Consider the following 21,253-nt stretch of genomic DNA (forward strand, 5'->3'; position numbering starts at 1 on the left):
AAAGTAAATTTATCAGTTAAATTGTGGATTTCATTTCACTCCTTCTTTGTATCCATACAAAATAGTGATAATTCAATAAAAATGATTCACTTTTATTCATAAAAGTATGCAATCATTTCATCATTGTTTTGTTATGACGTTGTCACGTTAAAACTATCGTCCGTAAACCGACTTTACAGACAACCGATTTCATTTGCACAGATTCCTCCGAGGGCACGCGGACCCGGGTCGGCCTGCAGCCAGCGGCGCGGCGGGCAGGAACTGTTGGAAGCCACCTCCCGCCTCGCCGTGAAAGCGAGAGGCCAGTTAGAAAGCCGGCGGTAATCAACGGCGTGTGACGTCACGTGTCGTCGTGACGTCAGCCCGCGGTCGGGGCGCATGCCAGGGGAGTCAGGGCTGCACAAAGCTCGCAAAACTCCCGTCACGGCTCCCAGGGTATCTGGTTCACTTCCTCGGGACCAAGCGGGCAGCGCGCGCTCCACCGAAGCAACTACCGCATTCCACGATTGGGAAACCAAAACATGCGGTGTGCGTTCCGTTGTGATTGGAGACTGGGAAAAAAAATATTCATTTCATCAGTAGAGACCGGAAAAATTCGCGAATTCATTTCGCGATAGGCTAAAATGCAAATAGTTATACCTCAGTGCTGCCTCTGCTATTGGCTCACAACTCACCTGGATGACTCTGGGCCAATGAGAAACACCCAACCATAGCTTTATCGAATCACAGGCTGCTACGGTGTAACGTCTCAAAACACAGCAGCCAATGAGTGGGTGACATTTGACCGATTGTACGTAGAACTATGGAGTTCATCCTACAGGTCATTGAACCCGCGAATTTTTCCGGTCTCTATTCATCAGTCAAAGCCCTTTCGTAGCGCCCCAGTGATACCCCAAGACAAGACTGTGCCAATGGGACCTTACATGTATAACGCCACTCTAGTTGTCTCTGAATCAGGCCTCTTTTTCGTAGAATCGGTTTACTCCCTTCCACCCCCTTACAAACGTGACTAAATTTTGCGATAGACTGAAATCAAAAGTCGTTTACCTTTTTGATTCCTTGATTAGGTCACAGTTTCTTTCTGAAGGACTCAGAGCCAATGTAAAAATCTCAACAAAATAAGTCTCGAATCAAAAGCACCTCAGTTAACAGGTGTTACACGAGTCAGTAACCAATGAGCATGTGTAATTTACAAGGGTACACACAGGATACTGGAGTCTATCCTACAGGTAATAGATATACCTATCGTGAATTTTTCCAGTCCCTAGTTATAACCCGTTATACTTGTGAGCCACGGTATAAATCATTGACGTCAAAGGGAGCAAGCAACCACTGAATAGTTAACCGTGTTTTATTAAAAAAAGTATTTTTTTTGTCTAAAATAAACTTTTTTTTTGCATCAAGCAAGTATTTAACCAAGGACAGAAATTAATTTAATCAAACAGTAAATTAATAAGTGAATTTTTGATGAATATTGTAATTTTTTCCGAATTTATATCTTAATAATTACGAATTTTCAAAATGGAGGATTCAAATATAGCTGACGAGGCGTCGTATAAAATGGCCTCCGACCTCCCAATCATAGGCATCGAGTGGCGGATACGCTCGAACATGGCCGATTCCACACGATTAATAAGCCACAACTGAGTAAGCCACCAAATCGTAGTCTCATAAGAAACACATTGCGCCAGAATCGTCATTTTTATACTACTATAAAGTTTAAAAAAAATTCTTGAGCATCTCTCAAATAACTGATAATCTCTGATAAGAGAGAACTGTGAGGATATGATCGGCTAGAGAGATTTAACAGTTAAGAAATAGTAGAGGTCAGAAAAGGTTATCAGTAGTCCATTGTGTTTGCTGATGTATCAGCAAATAAGATAATTTTTTGAAACTATGTTACATAATTTAAAATCGATTAAATCACTGATGTATGATCGTTACGTTAGAAGAAATATTCATTCTCGTAGCCTAGAAAGTAGAGGCGGCACCCTTTCGAAGTCGAAGCTGAAGTAAGGTGTTATTTATGGAAAACAGGGCTCAGAGCAAATTATGAACTGTGTGACGTTTTAACCCGCAAGAGGTGATTCGCTTATAAACAAGTCTGTGCGTGCCTGAACAAAACTTGATGGCCAATAGGCTAGCTTGAGTACGGTGTAAAAATGTAAGCAAATCAAGGCAACACTCCTATACAAATTTACAACGCATTTGATATGTTGAACTGTGTGAAAACTACAGGTATAAATTAGATTACATATTCTGATTAATAATAAATTTTAATTGAAAATTTTTTTTTTCAGAGCTGGGAACAAAAAAAGAGTGCTTCAAATTTTAAAATACATTGTGTGATTTAATTTAAGTTGAACATGTTAGTCATGCTTGAAGAAACTGTAATGTCAGGAACTGTGGTTATGTAGTTTTAAACTATGTTTCTGTGGTTGGTTTCAAGTAGTATTGTAAATTTAGATGTTGTGATCTGCTAGATATAGTAATCTACCTACTGATATATACATATACAGTTACGAAAGTTAGCGACGAGGCTAGCCAGCCTGTGGGAGGGACGCGATGCAGGTAGCACCCGTCCCTCCATTACCGCTGCACGGTAATCCGATTAGCAGCGACACCCCGCTACCCCGTCCCCTTCCCCCGCGGCTTTCCCATTGAGCCCGGAGAATTCTCTGCGTCTCTCGAAGGTTCAGCGCATTCCCAGAGCCCCCCTGTTTGCGTGAAGTGGCGCAGCTAGAACGCCGCTGTTTCTCGACGCTTCGAGTATTGAGTCGGGAGCTCCGATGACGCGACACGTCGGAGGTCTACGAGACCCTTTTCCAAGGCGGGGCTTGGCAGGCACACGAGCGGAGGGACACTGGCCCGCGAGCGCGTCGAAGCGAAGAGGGCGCTTGGCAAGCGATAGCGGGCGACGAGCGAGCAGTGCGAGGCAGTGTTTTGGGGCCGAGAAGTGTGGTGTTAAGAGATGAACAGCAGATAGAGCAACGGTCTAGCCAAGCTCCAGTGATGAGAGTGATAAAGTGTACTTATTAAAAGTGTAATTACTTTGTGGACAGACAATTAAATTGTTATAACTTGGTTAATAGTGTAAATAGTAGCTGATAAATAAAACTGCATTGTCATAACTTAGTCAATATTGTAACTAGTAGATGATAAATAAAACTATATTTAATTAATTGGGTTATGGTTCCTGACCTTTTTATACCCACTCGTAACTATATATAGTATATATATCCCTGGCACCAATGGTTCCACCAGGTGGTTGGTCAAAAATGGGGAGGGTAAGAATATTGTGCGAGGTATCCCGTCATTTCCTATAAACAGTCAACAAATAATTTCTGGTAAAGTAAAAAAAAATTCTAGTAAAGTAGCCACTCAGTCTAGTGGGTAGTGTGTCTAAATGGTTGTCCAAGTATCCCGGGTTCGAATCCCGGCCGGGGAGGGGATTTTTCGAACCTTCTCCCTTGAGTTCTAAACGTTTGTGATGTACCTTTCACCTTAATCCCGCGGAAGGCATCGGCAAACCTCCATAGGATCATCCTGCCTCGGTAAGCATAGCGACGTCTAGGCTGTCACCACCGTGGCATTGCCTGTGTTCACGACATCCAGTAAGGAATAAAACGACTCATAGTGTGTGTATGTATAATCATCATATATACTATTACAAAACTTTAACTGTCTGTTTTGTTTGTTTGTTCCAGCAACTGCTAAAACTGGTGTGTATTTTATCTCGCTGCGATGACGGGAGCCGGAGATATGAAAAAAAAAACACAATTTTTCACAACCATTTGCAACCAATATAAGGTGAGCTCCCATTTCAACCAACATCCACGTCTACCAATACTACTATGTACCACATACATATACTATTTGATTTATTCCATCACGATCAATAACTATTTTACGATCCATGATAACCTTTTTTATTATATGATGCGATAATTCAAGAAATAAAAATTCCCCCCGCGTCACTGTTCATGCACATCTTTAATCTGTACCAGGTAAGCGATTTTACTGTATCATCGAACGTCAATTTAGATAATAAAATTAATAAACAGTAAAAAATGCACTTATGCGTTACTTTTCGTTAAGAAGTATCTAATATCATAATGCATTCGTGATTCGGTATCTTCCGAATCCATCCGGAAATAAATAAATTTGGACACGATAGCAGACTGTGCCGAACCAAAAATGGTCGGATTATTGTGCGCCCACTGTACTGGTACAGTTACATAACCCCGCCTGCTCCATCGGGGAGCGCGGAACACAGTGATCTATAGCGGTCGGAGTACCGTGCATGGTAATGATACGTCTTACAGCCCTGCTCCGTGCCTGGGTCACGAATGAGCGACGCGGTCTGCATGAACAAAATGGCGGCGCGGTGACGGACGGGGGAAGGCGGGTGGAAGAGCAAATAAGAAATTAAAAAAAAATTGGTTGTCTGTAAAGTCGGTTTACGGACGATAGTTTAACGTGACAACGTCATAACAAAACATTGATGAAATGATTGCATACTTTTATGAATAAAATTGAATTATTTAAATTTTAATAATAAAAGAATACATACTAGAAATTATACTAGTAATCAGATTTTTAAAATGCAAGAATAATTAACCTTTATTGCCGAAATTGTTGTTGTAATAAGCAATGAAAACCACAGTTCACGTGTAGATGACTTGTAATTAATTTTAAAAACTGGCGTTTAGCTATAAAGTTTAAATATAATTATGAACAAATTTTCATTTAAATAAACTGTAATCAAATATCTATCATCAATTATATGAATCACCATAATTTTTTAGTCAATTGTAACATAACCTATTATTACTGCACTCGCCGACAGCGTAACGGAACACAGCGTAACGGAACAATGAGCGTAACGGGACACTTTTTCGTGCGTGCAGCCGGCGTTCATCGATTTATTAGACGTCACGTCAAATTACTAACGCTTAAAGGCATGAAAAGAATAAAGTAATTAATTTAATAACATTGTGTTACTTTTACGTGTGGGGTAATAGGATATGGTATAACACTGGTATATAAATTTGTTATTTGCAAACGAATTTCTCAACATTTAAAAATGTGTCATTAGATCATTATAATTCAACCTGAACGTCTCCCATAACCTTCCACTCTTTTTTTCATGCTTGGAAAAAAAACATTTCACTTCCCGTCTCGCCCCGGCAAACCTTTTTGTTACTGTGATTAGAGAAATAAGTATTATCGCAGTAACAGAAAAAAAAGAAGTTAAAACGCATAGGCGGAAGTGTGGTGGCCACCGGAACCAGGAAAGAGGGCCACCTTGCGCCGACGGCTCGCCAGCCTTGCCAAAAAAAATTTAAAAAAAAAAAGTAGTTTCTTGTTCGCCGCCTTGGCGCGTTCCCCCGCCCGACATCTGGCGAGGGGGGAGACTTCCGCCGCACAAAGACACCTTTCTTCCCGCCGACAACTGCCGGCAGATGGCGTGGTCGCTGCTCTCACGCACAGCCCTGACGCAGGCTGGCCTCGTTACAGTGCATACCCCTAGGACCCTAGGCCGGTGTTACAACACGGGAAGCCTACAACTCACGTAGTTTCGGTTCCCTACCACGTTCGTGCAACTTCGGATTTCTCTCAAAAATTGAAATTAAAAAAAATCGAAGGGTTAAGTTAGGTTAGGTCAGTCACAACACGCTTGTTTTCATTGGAAACTTCTGAATTTAGCGGCTGAAGTGGCGTTGATACCAAAACGCAAAACTTCGGAAATCTTCGGAAATTCCTGCAGGGAACCGAAACTACGTGAGTTGTAGGCTTCCCGTTCCAACACACAGAAATGAAGGTTTGGGTGTTGAATATGCTACACTTGTTCCCTAACCGTATTCCCGGTGCTAAGACTGGACACGGCCAGTCCCTTATTTTTTTAGGAAACGTATTTTTAGTGTCTAATCTGTCATAATTTGTGGGTTTTTTTTTTCGTTCTCTTAGTACATGTTTCTTTGTTTTTCTTTGTTTGTTGACCATATTCCTTCTATGGAATATTATGTGGTGTTTATAACCTGTTGACAACAGCAATCATTTGCTTAATTTGTGTTTTTTGTCTTTTGGGTTTTTTGTAGTTTTCTTCTACAGACATACATGTGCTTAGCAATGGCTAGAGACCCGTGAATTTCGCGGATTCATTTCGTGTTATGCTAAAATTCAAATAATTATACCTTAGTGCTGCTTCTGTCATTGGTTCTCTGTTAATCTGGAGGACTGAGTGCCAATTAGAGACCCTCACTCATAGAAGTGTCGAATTACAGGCCACCCAGTCGAGACGACTCACAAGTCAACAGCCAATGAACAGTTGGCATTTGCCCGAGTGTGTAGAGGATATTGGAGTATATCCTGGAGGTCATTGAATCCGCGAAATTCACGGGTCTCTAGCAATGGCGTATGTCCAAAAGCTTACATAAAGTCAACATGAGGTGTAATCGCACTACGTATGGAGTTACGATGGTGCGTAAAACCGCACCCATGTGAAGCGTGCTCGCTCGGAAGTAGCCAGCACAGAGCACACACGCGTGCGCAGTGCATTGCCGCCTGAAGGCGGTGTGTTTGAACATTCCACTGTGAAGGCAGGTGACCGTTGAAATAACGTCAGGCATCAGCTCCTTCCTTTATAACACTTCGTCACGAATCACATTGTACCTACACGGAATAGCTGCAACTAAGAAAAATCCGAAAATTACGACCAACCCATACAATATGTCTGCGATGGAGTGCGACGAAATGTAAAAAAACCATAGTCAGAGGCGAAATTCCACTTTGTAAAACGTTTCAAACGTGGAAAAGAAACAAAGCGGAAACGAATGGGCGTGACTTAAGTGTCATGTTGTACGTCAATAGATAAGTCGAAGAAAAAAACAACACGTGCTGAAGATAGCTGACAGGAACTGGTATAAACACAAAGGCTTGACTTTGTAACTTTCCTACCTTCAACTGCAGTTATATTTGAGCCATAAATACTGCATACTGTCTACGACTTAAAAGTATAACATTACCAACAAATGGCTCATTTGCATAATAACAAAAAAAAATGGGTCTTTATATTCACGTACGCGCGTTAGAAATTATACTTAATTGGCGAAACAAAAAACTAACTTTATACGAGATTTAAAAATACTGAATTTTTATTATAATGTACTAATTTTAATTATTTATTAAATAATAATGTAATCTTCTATAATGCAAATAAATTGTATATACGGGAACACAACCTCACTTATATAAATACACTTAAAAAGTGTATAAATACAATACTAACACTAATATTTAAAATAAATAAATGATTTTAACTATATGGACAAGAATTCAAAATCAAGCTCTAAAGTATAGGCTACCTATGATTTAAAAGCACATATACAATTTTAATTTTTATGTAGCTTTATTTGTATGTAGCCTTTTTTCATCCTGAGTAAATTTTGTTGCATTGTGCGCGCACATCATAAAAATTCACTCTCAAACTTTTTTTTATAACGCGCCTAAAGAAGTATAACTTCTGAAAATATAGTTTTTTATATTAATATAAATATTGTTTGAAAATTTAAATTGAGGTATATGCATCAATAAATTATGACGGTTTTCATAAATATAGCAATTAAGATACTTGTGCCTAAAACATAACCAAATAACGTCTGTCCCATCAGCTACTTCCTCACGAATCACACTGTGTGCTTGTGTGTGCTTGTGTGTGTGTGTGTGTGTGTCAGTGTCGAAAATATTTTTGTAACGCTCAGAATATGATATTATTAACGAGAGAAGCAGTGATGCAGTGAAAAATATATTAGTGACGGATCGGACCCTCTTAATAATTTATATACACTTACATTATATAAGCTTTTTCTAATCACTATTTCACGCAAAAATGATTTAACCTTATCAATATCGATTTTTTTACATTTCGTTATATTTAATAAAAAAAACTTTGTTCTTATTTTAGAGAATCGTAATTGACGTAAAAAATAAACAGCTTTACGACAAATATAAATACAAAGGGCTAGTTTCAAAGTATATAGCAGGTGCTCCACCCTAGACTAGTCTTACGTGGTCTAATGCGGTTTCAAAATTGTAATATAAATTGTCGGCTTGTGGGCCATACTGATTACTGGCCACAGAAGGGTACAGCAGAAATACCGCCAGTTCTATAGCAGTTTTAATGCTATTTGAAGCGATTCTTTTCACAACAGATGGCAGAAGGGAAAAGGTGCTTGACACAGGGGACGCACCACAACGCCGAAATACCACAACGCCGAACGTACAATAACGCCGAAATGCCAAATTGACCACAACGCCGACAGCTAGAAAACTACTCTGTACCACAACGCCGAAATACATTAACCCCGAAAAATGTCATTGCAGGACTGCCACAAAGGTTAGGTTAGGTAAGGTTAGCACACAAATTCATTCAGTTGTTTTTCATTTTGCTCCTTTGCCTCCCCCCCCCCCTCCCCGCAGCAACATTTTTCGGCGTTACTGTATTTCGGCGTTGTGGTACACAGCAGTTTTCTAGCTGTCGGCGTTGCGGTCAATTTGGCTTTCGGCGTTATTGTACGTTCGGCGTTGTGGTATTTCGGCGTTGTGGTAACGACCCCTTGACACCACTATCTACGCTCCCTGGTGGACGAGACACATGTCGTCGGTCAACTTGAATGCTCACTTCAAGGTGGCGTCTGGAATTTGTATCCCAGTAATACCTAATCGCGGGTGTTTTTGTGTCGGTGAGGCGGGATGAAAGTGCTACGCTCGCTGGTGCTTCTAGCGCGGTGTCTTCCGTAAGCACAAGGCTCTGACCTGACGCACAGTCTTCTCGCCGTGTATAGGACAACTATGAGATTTGAGTGGTATCCACAACATTTTATGACAGAAAAATTATAATGCTTTTAAGAATCTCTACCAACTGTTTAATGCCTAAAAATTATGTTTCATCCATTTTCAGTTTTCCAAAAAAATACAGTTTAAAAATTACCATTCGGCACAACCTACAAGAGCAGGTAGAATTCGAAGTACCCATTTCTTCTGGAAACATCTAAAAACTTCTGGAACATACTGAAAACTTAACGTACATAACATTCTATTTGTTCTACAATATCCCAAATTCATCAATTAAACATTTTCTAAAATTCCATGTAGTGAAAATAATTCGAGTGTTTTTAATTCAATGCATCCAGCTTAAAATGAAAACTCCATACTATGCCTAATAAGGTAGTTTTATATATTGTTTTACTTACGAATACTATATTTGTTCCCTTGAACTGATAAGTGGTCGTACAAAAATTTGTTTCGTACCAAGGTTTAAGATAATTTTTATATGGTTTTAGGTATCACCCTAAAGACTTATAATAATTTCATGCACATGCAATATTTTTCATGTTAAAGAAGTTGTAACAATTTTTTCTGTTTTTCAATAGACCTTTCCTATTTGTACCCCTTTGTGTGGATTTAGCCATTTAACGAACTTGACCATTGTTTTCTATTACTTTATTTTACGTAACAGTTTAGAAGTGATTTGTGCAAAGTTAAATTAGTTATTGTGTCCATAAAAATGTGATATTGTTACGAGTATACTGTAGGCGGGGGCTCGGGGGGGGGGGGGTTAGGGGGGCTATGACTTGACTAACCAACCAGATAGCCTGTTAGCCCGCGGGCATGGCGCGGTCTATTACTGCCGCGTGCCTCTTCGTATTAGCAACGATGCCTCGCTACCCCTTTCCCCCTTCCTGCTTCCTGCACCTCCCTCACCACTTCTGTAGGTTTCGGCACGTTCCCAGAGGCCTGCCTGCATGAAGTGGCGTAACTAGAACGCCACTTTTCTGGAAGCTTCGGGTGTCAAGTCGACCCTGATGACGCGACACTTCGAAGGGGGTGCGAGACTATTCTAGAAGGGGCTTGAGGGGTATAAAAACGGCGACGCCAGCCTCCGAGGCAATGAAGTGAGGAGGGCGAGTGACTCCTTGGCGAGTGATAACCGGACGACGAGCGACGGGCCTCGAGTGCGGAGACTAGTGCATCGGGACTGTGCTGTGTGTGACGGACGAGTGAGTAGTGAGAGGCCAGTGGTGAGAGATAAGGGACTAGCAGCAGGGAGAGAGCCACTGTCGAGTCAGGGGCGCGTATTTGTGTTAGTGATGCGGGACGCTAGGTGCGACACTCGCCGGTGCTTTGGTGTGACACACCCACAACATCATATGGCTGAGAAATGAAGATAACAATTGTACTGAAAAGTCCCTTGAGTGCTTTTAATAATCTGTACAGAATGTTTAATGCCTAGAATTATTCTGTAAACACACGATTCAGCCACGGAAATAGATACACATCCGCCCTCGGAGTGTTCTTAAATGGTTTTCGTAATGAAGACCCCAGTGGGATCAGAGGCGCAACAACTAAATTTACAAAGGGGGGGCAATATACCTTTTTATAAAGAATCATCGATCCCCCCTATTGAAGCGGGGGGTCCGGGGGTCCTCCCCCGGGAAAATTTGTATATCAAGGTGGAAAATGGTGCTATTTAAGCAGTTTTATTATCTAAAAATTGATTACACAGCACCGTGTTTGCCCCCGTTTGCCCCCACTTTAAGGTTTCAGAAGAGGGGGGGGGGCAAAATACCCTTACCCCCCCCCCCCCCTTGTTGTTGCGTCCCTGAGTGGGATGTGTTGAACAGTTTTCAGATGGGTGTGTGTGTTGTTTAATCCCTGAAGCTCTGCACGCCTTGTGTGTGTGTGTGTGTGTGTGTGTGTCCCAGGGACCAGGGACCAGGGACCAGGGACCAGGGACCAGGGGCAAGGGACCAGGGACCAGTCCAGGGGCAAGGCGGCCCCCGAGGAGCCTGGGGCGAGGCGCCCGCTCGTGGGAAGGACAAGCCGGGCAAGAGGCCAGCGACACTCGCCCAGGAATGCGGCTCTACCAGTCGGTAGGGGGGCGAGAGGGGGACGGATGCTGGATGCTGCGAAGTCACGCCTGACCTTGACCGGTGCGGTCTCACCTGGCCCCTCCTCCCCCCTCACCCATTACCCTCCCCCCGGTCAACCCGAGGAGAGGAGAGGCCCTGACCTTGAACGCACCTGACGCCGCGACCACGAGAGGAGGCTATATACCACGGGGCAGGCCCCCCGAAGGGGGGCTAAGAACAGAGGTTGTGTGCCGCCCCGCACGCCAGCTGTTGGCGGTTTCACCCCCCCCCCCCTCCCCATACACCTAGTCGACAACGAGCCGAATTGCGCCACACGCTCTCTCCGAGACATCTGCTGCCCCCCTTCCCCCCCTTTTTTCATACCCTTGCTGATTTGTCGCGCCCATCTGCGCAACCTACGTTTGACGGTTAAAATACACACGTAACCAGAGATCGAAATATTTTTTTTTCGCGGATTCATTTCGCGATCGGCTAAAACATAAACTGCTCTTGCTACAGGTGCGCTGTTCTTCTCTAGACGATTCCGGGCCAATGAGGAAACCTTCAACCAAAAAAGTAGGTATTGAATCAAAAGGCAAACCTGTTAGAGACGACTCACAAGTCAGCAGCCGATGAACTTTTTAAAGGGTAATTCAACATGAAATTTTGAACAGCCACCAACAGACTGTTGCTGTGTCTGTGAAGAACTGAAGGTGAAGCTGAGGTCCCATTTTTTTTTTGATGCTGCGAAACGTGAAGCAGCTGCTGGGATAATCAAACACGACGAAGCAAATTATTTTAAAACCCTTTGCATAACGATCAATGTCAGTTCGAGAATGAAATGAGATATTCGTTTGTGAGAATATTCCTGTTAATAAATTGTTGTATTTATGAATTCTACTGGGCACCTAATTTTCTGACACACTCGCATCCGTTATTTCCTGCCTTGTTAAGGTTTCCTGTTCCTTTAGTGATACCCGTGACAAAATAAATGATTAGGTACAACAATATATTTTTCTTTACTGCCTGCGATTATATGCAAACCATACCCATGTAAATAAAATCTATCCAGGAAATATTTTATCCACGGAAACTTACAGTAAACGTCTTCTGTATTAACAAAAAAAGGGGGTTGTCTGTAAAGTGGTTTTACGGAAGATAACTTTACGTGATAACGCCATAAGAAAACATTGATGAAAAATTCCATACTTTTTTAATTTTCAAATATTATTTACAGTTTTTGCAAATTTAATTTAAATAATTTGTTTAAATATAATCACGAACAATTAGTTATAAAAATAAACTGAAATCAAATCAATGTCAATAGATTGTTAATTTGAAATGACGAAATTGGACAAATAAATCATATTTTTTAAATTGCTGCTTTTAAAAAGCCCGCCTTAACCTGTTTGGTATTAGAGAAGTTACTCTCGCACGGTGGTTGGCCGGTTCTTGCACGCTCGGCTCAGGCGGAACGTGACAACGAGTCATGCTTTTTCGTGCGTGCAGCCGGCGTTCATCGATTTATAAGACGTAAAAAAAACGGCAGTAATTATTTGTATTATGAGGGCCAGGCAAAAAAAAAAAAAAACGGGCCTGCTGAAGTCTGCACACGTGTTTCTCCTAGCAGCATCCCATACCAATATGATGAAATACATTAATTCTCACACAACTGTTCCGGTCATAATAAAAATCGTAACCGGGCGAGCTGACGTGGCAACAGCGCGCGCACACACACAGTCCCTCTGTCCACGCGTGTGTGTGCGCGCGCACAGTCTGCAAGACTCCGGAGTGGTGGAGGGAGGGAGAGAGGGAGGGAACACACACACAGATAGCTCTCGCCGCCTCGTGCTTGTTTGCAAACAGGCCTGATCCCCCTGCCCCCCTTTTCCCGTACACCAGCACCGCCTGAGAGTGACGCCTGCCCCCCTTCCCCCCCTTCTTCCATCATCACCGACCAATCCCTCCAGGCCGCAGATTCCAGGAAAGAGTGACGTCACGCGCTGCTCCGCCACGCTCATCAGGGCCATAGAGGAACTACGATGTAGACATAACCTTCTTTTTTTTTTTTTCCCCCGGTCACTTCCTGACAAAAAAAAAGTTACAGACGACAGGACAACAACACACAACTGAACTTAAACCCACGGGTGAAAAAAAAAAGTTGGCATCGAAGTCGCCAATGAAATAATATTAATTAGAAATATACGAAATCGCTCCAGATCAGAAAAAAAAAAATTACTGCAGATTCGTTGAAAAATTCTCGACTTGAATCAGTGGATTCAAACAGTTTCAACTACAGTGGTTTTTGACAAATTTTTTTCTTCCTGTGATTGCCCAGCCACAAACACATATTTTTAGTAACACTAACTGATTCATTAATCAGAAACAACTAGTACCTAAGCAGAATTTTCAGTTACTGTCCTATCACTGATTCAAGTCTTAGTATTCCTATTTAGAGTGTACTACAGTATTAATTTTATTCAGACGTGTAACTTAATAATACCAAAAGTAGATATTGAAAATTAGCCGTTTAAAAGCATTATCTTCTAATGCTTCATTTGTACGTCATGCTACATTATTTTACCGTGCGATATTTGTCTACGTTAAACTTAACTGATATTTATTTATTTATTTATTTATTTATTTATTTATTTATTCACAGCCCTTGGCTGATTTACAATAATTGGTATTGGTACGCGATAAAAAAAATATTTCGCGGAGGATTATACTAATATGATCCAATTAAAAAATATAAAAATACCGTTACAATACATAACTTTAACATAGCTTTTAAACAGGTTTAGCAATAAAAGTGACATATTTATTTTTCCTGGGCGAGACAAGTGAAATATATTTTAGCTTTCCCGGTAGGTATTTCCACAATATCTTACATGCCATGTAAATGAAAGAGTGCTTGTAAACTGATGTATTTATTAAATGTGGGTACCTGAAACTAGTTCTTATTCTTAGTGTAGGGATGATAAACGAAATCGAAGTTGACAAGCTCATCTGTCAGATATTGTGGTGTTTTAAAATGATAATAGCACACTACTTTACAAATCGAATCTTCGTTTCGTCGGATGAACCAGGAACGGGTTTAAAAAATATATAATAAATAATTTCCAGTTGTATTCGTTGTCCAAAAATGTCTCTTTAATAAATTTTACGTTTTACAATCTTTAAACTTTAATCAGTATCATGGGTTTTACACCGGTAGCTTAGATTTTATTTCCTAATGAAATCTCTAATCGAGCAACTAATTCTCATAACATGTAAAAAAAAAAATTCCATCTTCGCAGTCGGTAGGATTCGAACCTACGCTCCCAGAGGGAATCTGATTTCTAGTCAGACGCCTTAACCACTCGGCCACGACTGCACATGAGTAACCCTCATGCTGTACGTGGTTTTCTGATGTAATACATTCACATCGCTAGTTCATACAAGACAACCATTTCTTTCACAACTCTCCGATATTAACATATTTCAGTAATTCTAAAAGAAGAACCCATTTTCCGAAAAGAAAAAAAAATATCCTAAAATTCTTATTTTTCTACTGCCTGACATGTTCCCCAATATTACTATCTAACAGGGCATTGTGATTTATTTATTTATTTATTTGTATTCCATTGAGCCTTCTTTTGGTAGAAACCATAAGGCTATGGAACATGTAAATTTACATATTTACAGTTACACATATACACACAGTTTTAAATAGGTACACATACATATTTAGTTTTACATACATACAACTTTGAAATAAAACAAACATTGATAAAAAAAAATTCAAATAATCTGAATTACAAATATTACATATGTCTTATATACATACCCATAGACATGATACTTCAAGTAGTTTACCATTTTAACGAGTGGTTAGGTTTGGTTGATGAAATACCTTGATATTGTGAGAATGGTCGGTTGGGTTCAGTTAGCTACATTTAAAAAAAATACTTTTAATTAATGTGGACATTTAGGTTCGGTTAGTTACATTTAAAATAGCGTGAAATAATTAGTTAGGTTGGCTATATTGCAAATTCTGTGATTTAGTGAGAACGGTCAGTTCAGTTTTGTTAACTACATTTAAAATACTTAAAAAATAGCATAAACTGTTGGTTTAGGGGTTAAGTTAGCTACATAAAACTCATGGAAATTATTGTGAATGAATGGTTAGGTAAGCAACAATACAAATACTGTAATATCTTGAGAATGGTCAGTTGGGCTATGTATTTACATAAAAAAAAAATTCTGTGGCCAGTTGATATATTAGTTTTACGACATTAAAAATACTTAAAAACATTATGGAAGGTTGGTTAAGTCAATTACATTTAAAAACTGTAAAATATTTTTAATCATTGGTTTGGAATTAACAATTAAAATTTTTAATAACATAACCTACCGTCCTTACTATATTTTTTAATGTAGCTAACCGAATCTAAGCAAGCTTTAAAATAATTTCAGAAGATTTTTAAAGTAGCTAACCTAACTACTTAACCAAAACAACTGTTCTCATGATTACATGTATTTTTAATGTACCTAAGGGATCGTCCATTAATCACGTGTGGCTCTAAAAGGGGGGGGGGGGGGGGGGTGTCGGGAAAAATCACGAAATATCACAAGGGGGGAGGGGGTGTAGAGAGATATCACGTGTATTTATTTTTTCGCGCGATTTCTACTAAACCGAAAAGCGACGCGTGACCTTGACTCGCCGTAGCCAGGCAACAATATCCCCGCTTTCCTTTATTATTTTTATGCCAGTGAGAATAAACCTGCAACCTTAATGCGTGTCTGGACATTTTTATCACTGTGCTTAATTTTCCAGAATTAAATTAGATTATATCTATATTCAAAGATAATATTCTGAAATTTTTAAAAAATATTTTGCTCCAAAAAAATACACGTGATTTATTGGGGGGGGGGGGGGGGGTTAGTCTGAAACCTCACCACAAATCACTAGGGGGGAGGGGGGGTTAAAAATTTGCTAAAAAAACATCACGTGATTAATGGACGACCCCTAACCTAACTTAAGCACTCGTTAAAATGGTAAGCTAATGGTAAACTATTTGAAGTATCACAACGCCCTCTTATATAATGGTTCACAAACATATAATAAAAAGGCAGTTAGAATTTTTGTTTGTTTGTTTTGGAAAAGTCCCTCCATCAGAATTACCTAAATATAAATATTCAGTGTGCAGGTACACTTGAAACGGGGGTTAATTTTTTTTCACGCGAGCACTCGATAAAATAATGACGATAAGTTAGCTTCGAATCCCGCTTTAAAAAAAAACCTTGATTATAATGGTGCAGCACCAAGTTTATGCCCAAATTCTCCTTATTGCAAAAAACAGCATACCATCTTCAGAATTACACTGGAGTGTGTTTATTCATTTTACAAGTCTCTAAAACTTGGCACTTTAATTCGGAAAAGAGCAGAAATCACAAAAAACCGCTATTTTAAGCAGAGGTGCCCCCCCCCCCCCCCAAACACTATGACTCACCCCCCCCCCTAACCTAATGATGCCCCCCCCCCCCAAATTTCTTTATGCCGTTTTCTCAATGATTTACTCAATTATTTTATAATATTATACTTTTTTAGTATTATATTTTATCACATTTTGCATTAATTAAAACTGATTTTCTAATAATAATTTTGGTCATATCAGGTAATATTTCCATCCTGAACCGACAGATGCCAAACTGCTTTTTTTGAGGAAAGTGCGGGGTTGCCAATTTGATTTACAAGATCCCTTTCAATTATCAAAGCACCAGAAACGTATTTTCACACTAGAAGCTATAATTATGTAAATAATATATACATTTTTCTCGTCTTTTGACCACCCCCCCCCCCCCCTGAAATTATAATGACGCAGCCTGCGTCGTTACCCCCCCCTTGTGGGCACCCCTGTTTTAAGGTCGCATACCTCTCTATAAGGTCAAAACTATATATTTTTATTTTATTGCTTCTTTTCAGGTTTATACAAGATGTTTTGAACTACTTTCGTAAGTATGGTACCATTGTGAGGTAATTATGGCCACACTAGTCGTTTTGAAACTAACATTCACCTCAGTCAAAATGTCCGAAAGAAACTAAGCTATATATCCGTAAAAATCAAAACTCTTGTTAAAACCATTTGAGAAAAAATATATATATATATATTTAAACGTACAATTTGTAAGTGTATCATCTTGTGTTGATTTACGAGCATTAGGCAGTCGAGTGGCGATTTTCGGTTACTCCTTTTGGACCAAAAATGGCCCGGGGGCCTACAGGGACTCTGACCCTGGGATGCACAGGGAAGCCTACCATTCACACATTCTTTCGTACACACCCTAATACTCGCATTCGTGTGACTTCACCCCCTGTTTTTTAAGTTGAAAAAAAAAACACGTGTGCTAAAAGAGCGACGAGTAGGTATAAAGTTACATAACAAAGATACTTATACCTTTACAAACGATAAAAAAATTATTTGAAAATTACAGTAAATGTCTTTGTTACGTCACTTGATACCTGAGGTTACGCGACAGGTTCTGTTTCCAAGGTCCCTGTAATTATCGAGGCAAGCACAGTAAGGACTCTCACCCACGTTACTGCACATACGATCGTTAAAACGGTTAATTAATTGCATGCGAAGTAAAAAAAAAGTAGTTACACGAAATCAAGTATTCGGGCGTGTAGGCAAATAATTTGTAAAACCGTACGTTTTCCTGTCGACCCAAGTCGAAGACCAAGATGGCGTCCAAAAAGGACGGCAGCCAATGAACGCCTTGTTACTTGGAATCTCAGTAGGGGCGACGGATCGACGCGTGGAACTCGTTTCGACAGCAAAACATTGCGTTTTTTGAGAGCACGCAGTTCTCAATCCGCGCGACGAACAAAAAATAAACTATTACATATAAAATATGTCGGCCTGCGAATACGCAACAAACACATGACAGCCATCGATGGTTGCAAGTTTTTGACGTTACAACGTCTAATAAATCGATGAACGCCGGCTGCACGCACGAAAAAGTGTCCCGTAACGCACATTTTCCCACTACGGATGTCCCACTACGGATGTGTCCTGTTATGCTCATTGTACGCATGCGTGGCATCTCTCTTCCACTCGATTGGAACAACCATCGATTTGACTTTTCAATCATATTTTCGTCGTTTGAATTATTAATATTATGTAATTTAACGATCGTCCACCAATTTTCAGCACAATCGGTACGGTTTTTTTTTTTAAATCGACATTTTTGTGAGAGAAAGATGTTCAATTCGAATTTGACCAAATTTGTGTAAATAGGGACAATATGAGTAACTGGCAAGAAATAACGAGAGACAAGTGACTTCAGCGAACCTGGCGACGTGGGGTGTGCTCGCGCGAACAGGATTTGGGCGTTTTTGACTTCTTCCCGTGGGGTTACCTCAAGGAAAAAGGATTTTCACGTCTTAGAAGAACTGAAGATGCGAATTCGGGAGGAAATCACCACTCTGCCCCCTGGAAACGCGCCGAAAAGCGGCCGAAGAGTTCCGAAATCGCATTTTATAGGGGCAGGCGTTTTTCGCGAAAAGATCTGAAACACTCATTAGACTGCAACAAAGGTATACCCGCACCAACGTTTTCTTCCTTGTGATTGGTGGCCGTCTGCGAAGGAAGTCGTTGCCTTGTTTGACCGAGCCACTCAGGAGGCGTTTACTTCCGCACTGAATCGCTGTGATTGGGGTTGTTACAATCGATATGTACCTGGAAGAAACTCACCCAATCACGAAACACAGACTGTGCTACAGTGTTTTAACTTTCATCTAGTCTCGAAATCTTTTCGCGAAATCTGCATGTCCTTACGCATTTATCAATGCATTGCTGGTGATGGCCACCATCTTCCTGATGCGATATTCAGAACTTGATAAAAAAAAACATGGGTATGTATACTTATTCCAATAAAATAAACCTTATTTTTGTAAGTTCCTTCGGTTTTTCTAATAGCCCGTCAAAACCGATACACACATTTTGTCCCATCCTGTACCTACGAAAAATTGTTTCTTAAAACCATGGGAAATATAATCGAATATTCAACAATAGGTCTTTATTGTTTTATTGAGCTTGTTAACGGGCGCAGTTAATACTGTAAAGGTATTCAGGGAACTGTTTACAAATAACTTTGATTGTGGAACTGGGACGACGCAAAGGATAAATGTCCGGGCAAGAATCCGGACCCAGTATTACTGCGAACCTTTTTTTTTGTGTTGTGATGCAGTTGCTTTCATGTAAATGTACTACAAATTTACAAATATCTGTAGTTTTACATGATAATTTCAGTCCCATATACAAAAAAATATACATTACAGATTATGAGCAAAATTTGGGGTCACTAGAAATAAATTCTACGTAATTGTATACCTATATATAAAATAGTTGTCTTGTTAAAAAGAGCTCGCTAACAAAAATTTCCTTGGCTGAGAATGAAAATGATCATGTTCGCCCTGACATCTATGTACATAGCCCAAGCACGTGGCACTAGGCTCACCGTCCATCGCGGCCCGCGAACACTTTTAGGACCAGCACCGCGAATGCAGCACCGAGCCGCGTCCACGCTCGTATCAGATCACCGTGTCCGTGTCGTGATCGGCCTGCGAAAGAAAGTGTTCCGTACCAAGCCACGCGTGTCCAATGATCGGTTCGTACATGGTACCGCCAGGAGTCCGTCTTCCGCCGTTCACATTCGAGATGCGCGATGCTGAAACGGACACAGCGGACGAGTTGTCCCCGATCAATATTTTGTATCACAGCCACGCGAGCTGCGCAGCCGCAGGACCACTCCAGTAGTTAGTTCCCTTTTGCACGTTTTTGACGTGACAACGTCTAATAAATCGATGAACGCCGGCTGCACGCGCGAAAAAGTATCCCGTTACGCACATTGTCCCGTTACGCTGTGTCCCCTTACGCTCATTGTACGCTTGCGCCGCATCTATCTCTCTTCCACTCGATTGGAAAAACCATCGATTTGACTTTTTCGAGGCACATTAAAATTGAAACACTCCCATTCGTTTCCTACTTTTCCTACCATCGTCCTATCCTTAACAGAATAACACAGATTGGAAGAAGTTAAATAGCAAACATGTATAAAAGTTATAGTTAAAATAATCTCTTCGTTAAAGTAATAAACATATTTGAATTAATGAGTGCAAATAAAAGTAAATTTATCAATTAAATTGTAGATTTCATTTTACTCCTTCTTTGTATCCATACAAAATAGTGATAATTCAATAAAAATGATTCAATTTTATTCATAAAAGTATGCAATTATTTTATCAATGTTTTGTTATGACGTCACGTTAAACTATCGTCCGTAAACCGACTTTACAGACAACCAATTTTTTATTTATTTATTTAAGCATTCCACTCAGGCACAGAAACAGTTCTACACACGAAAGATAGCGCCATGGTGTTTTTAAACGTCCAACTTGGACCGATGAACCCCCAAGACTGTTTCTGTTTACAAAAATTCTTTATTTCCATCCACCATCGGAAGGTAAAACTCAAAATGAAACAAAACCAGTGGGTGCTAAAATGAAAACATGCTTGCAACAGATCGAGCTGTCTTTTTCATCCAGCAGCTGTATCATGGTCGCGTATTAAATTATGCTACAGATACGCTCATCTAATACAAGTGTGGACATGCCTTTACGCAGGACCGTTAGTCGGTAACATCCTATTGCAGCAGGGGCATTACCTCGATTACAGCGAGACAGTGGAGTCCAACCTTGTAAAAATACGTAATCATAAGGTCTGTTAATGATGAGCTGAGGAAGTCACTAGACTTTTGAGGACCTAGGGCCAACCGAACCAGAGTAACTCAAGACTCAAACAGCCCCTAATTACAGGCCCAAGTTTTGGGAATACAGATTTTTTTTTTTATTGTTCATAATTTCTTAAGTTTCCAATGACCCGAAGGCTGTGGCACCAGGGATTTTTCCCCCACGCCATCTTCACCCTGGACAAACTATTCCCTAGAGACGGTACTCATCATCACTAAAACGAAGGTTTGTTTGGCCCCCCGCCAACAAACTTTAAAACCGTAAAATAATTTTTTTATTTTATACCGAGAAGCAAAATTTTCGTAGTTGTACTAACGAGGATTAATTTTTTTATTTGGAGTCTTAAGGGCACCGCCTAATCAGGAGTGTATTTGTGTTGTGAGGCGCGTGCAGTCTTCTAGTAGCGCATATGGCAACTATATTATATCTGAGCGGTAATCATAACACTTCATGGCGGAGATACATGAAGATAAAGGCGTAAAGCAAGTCCCTTGAGTGCTTCATGAACACACGCGTTTTGTTTTATGTATTTCCACTCTTCTGA

General features: G+C 40.3%; 1 protein-coding gene and 1 non-coding gene across 2 annotated transcripts in view; both read right to left on the minus strand.

The window, feature by feature from the left end:
- Window positions 1-21,253, minus strand: part of LOC134539640 (uncharacterized) — a 560,732-nt gene that overhangs the window by 373,361 nt on the left and 166,118 nt on the right. The gene's annotated exons all lie outside the window — the stretch shown is intronic.
- Window positions 14,208-14,289, minus strand: Trnas-aga (transfer RNA serine (anticodon AGA)). Its single transcript has one exon. It is a non-coding gene; the product is annotated as a tRNA-Ser (tRNA).

The sequence above is a fragment of the Bacillus rossius genome, chromosome 15 (genome assembly GCF_032445375.1).
Source record: "Bacillus rossius redtenbacheri isolate Brsri chromosome 15, Brsri_v3, whole genome shotgun sequence".
In the NCBI taxonomy this organism is placed as follows: domain Eukaryota; kingdom Metazoa; phylum Arthropoda; class Insecta; order Phasmatodea; family Bacillidae; genus Bacillus; species Bacillus rossius.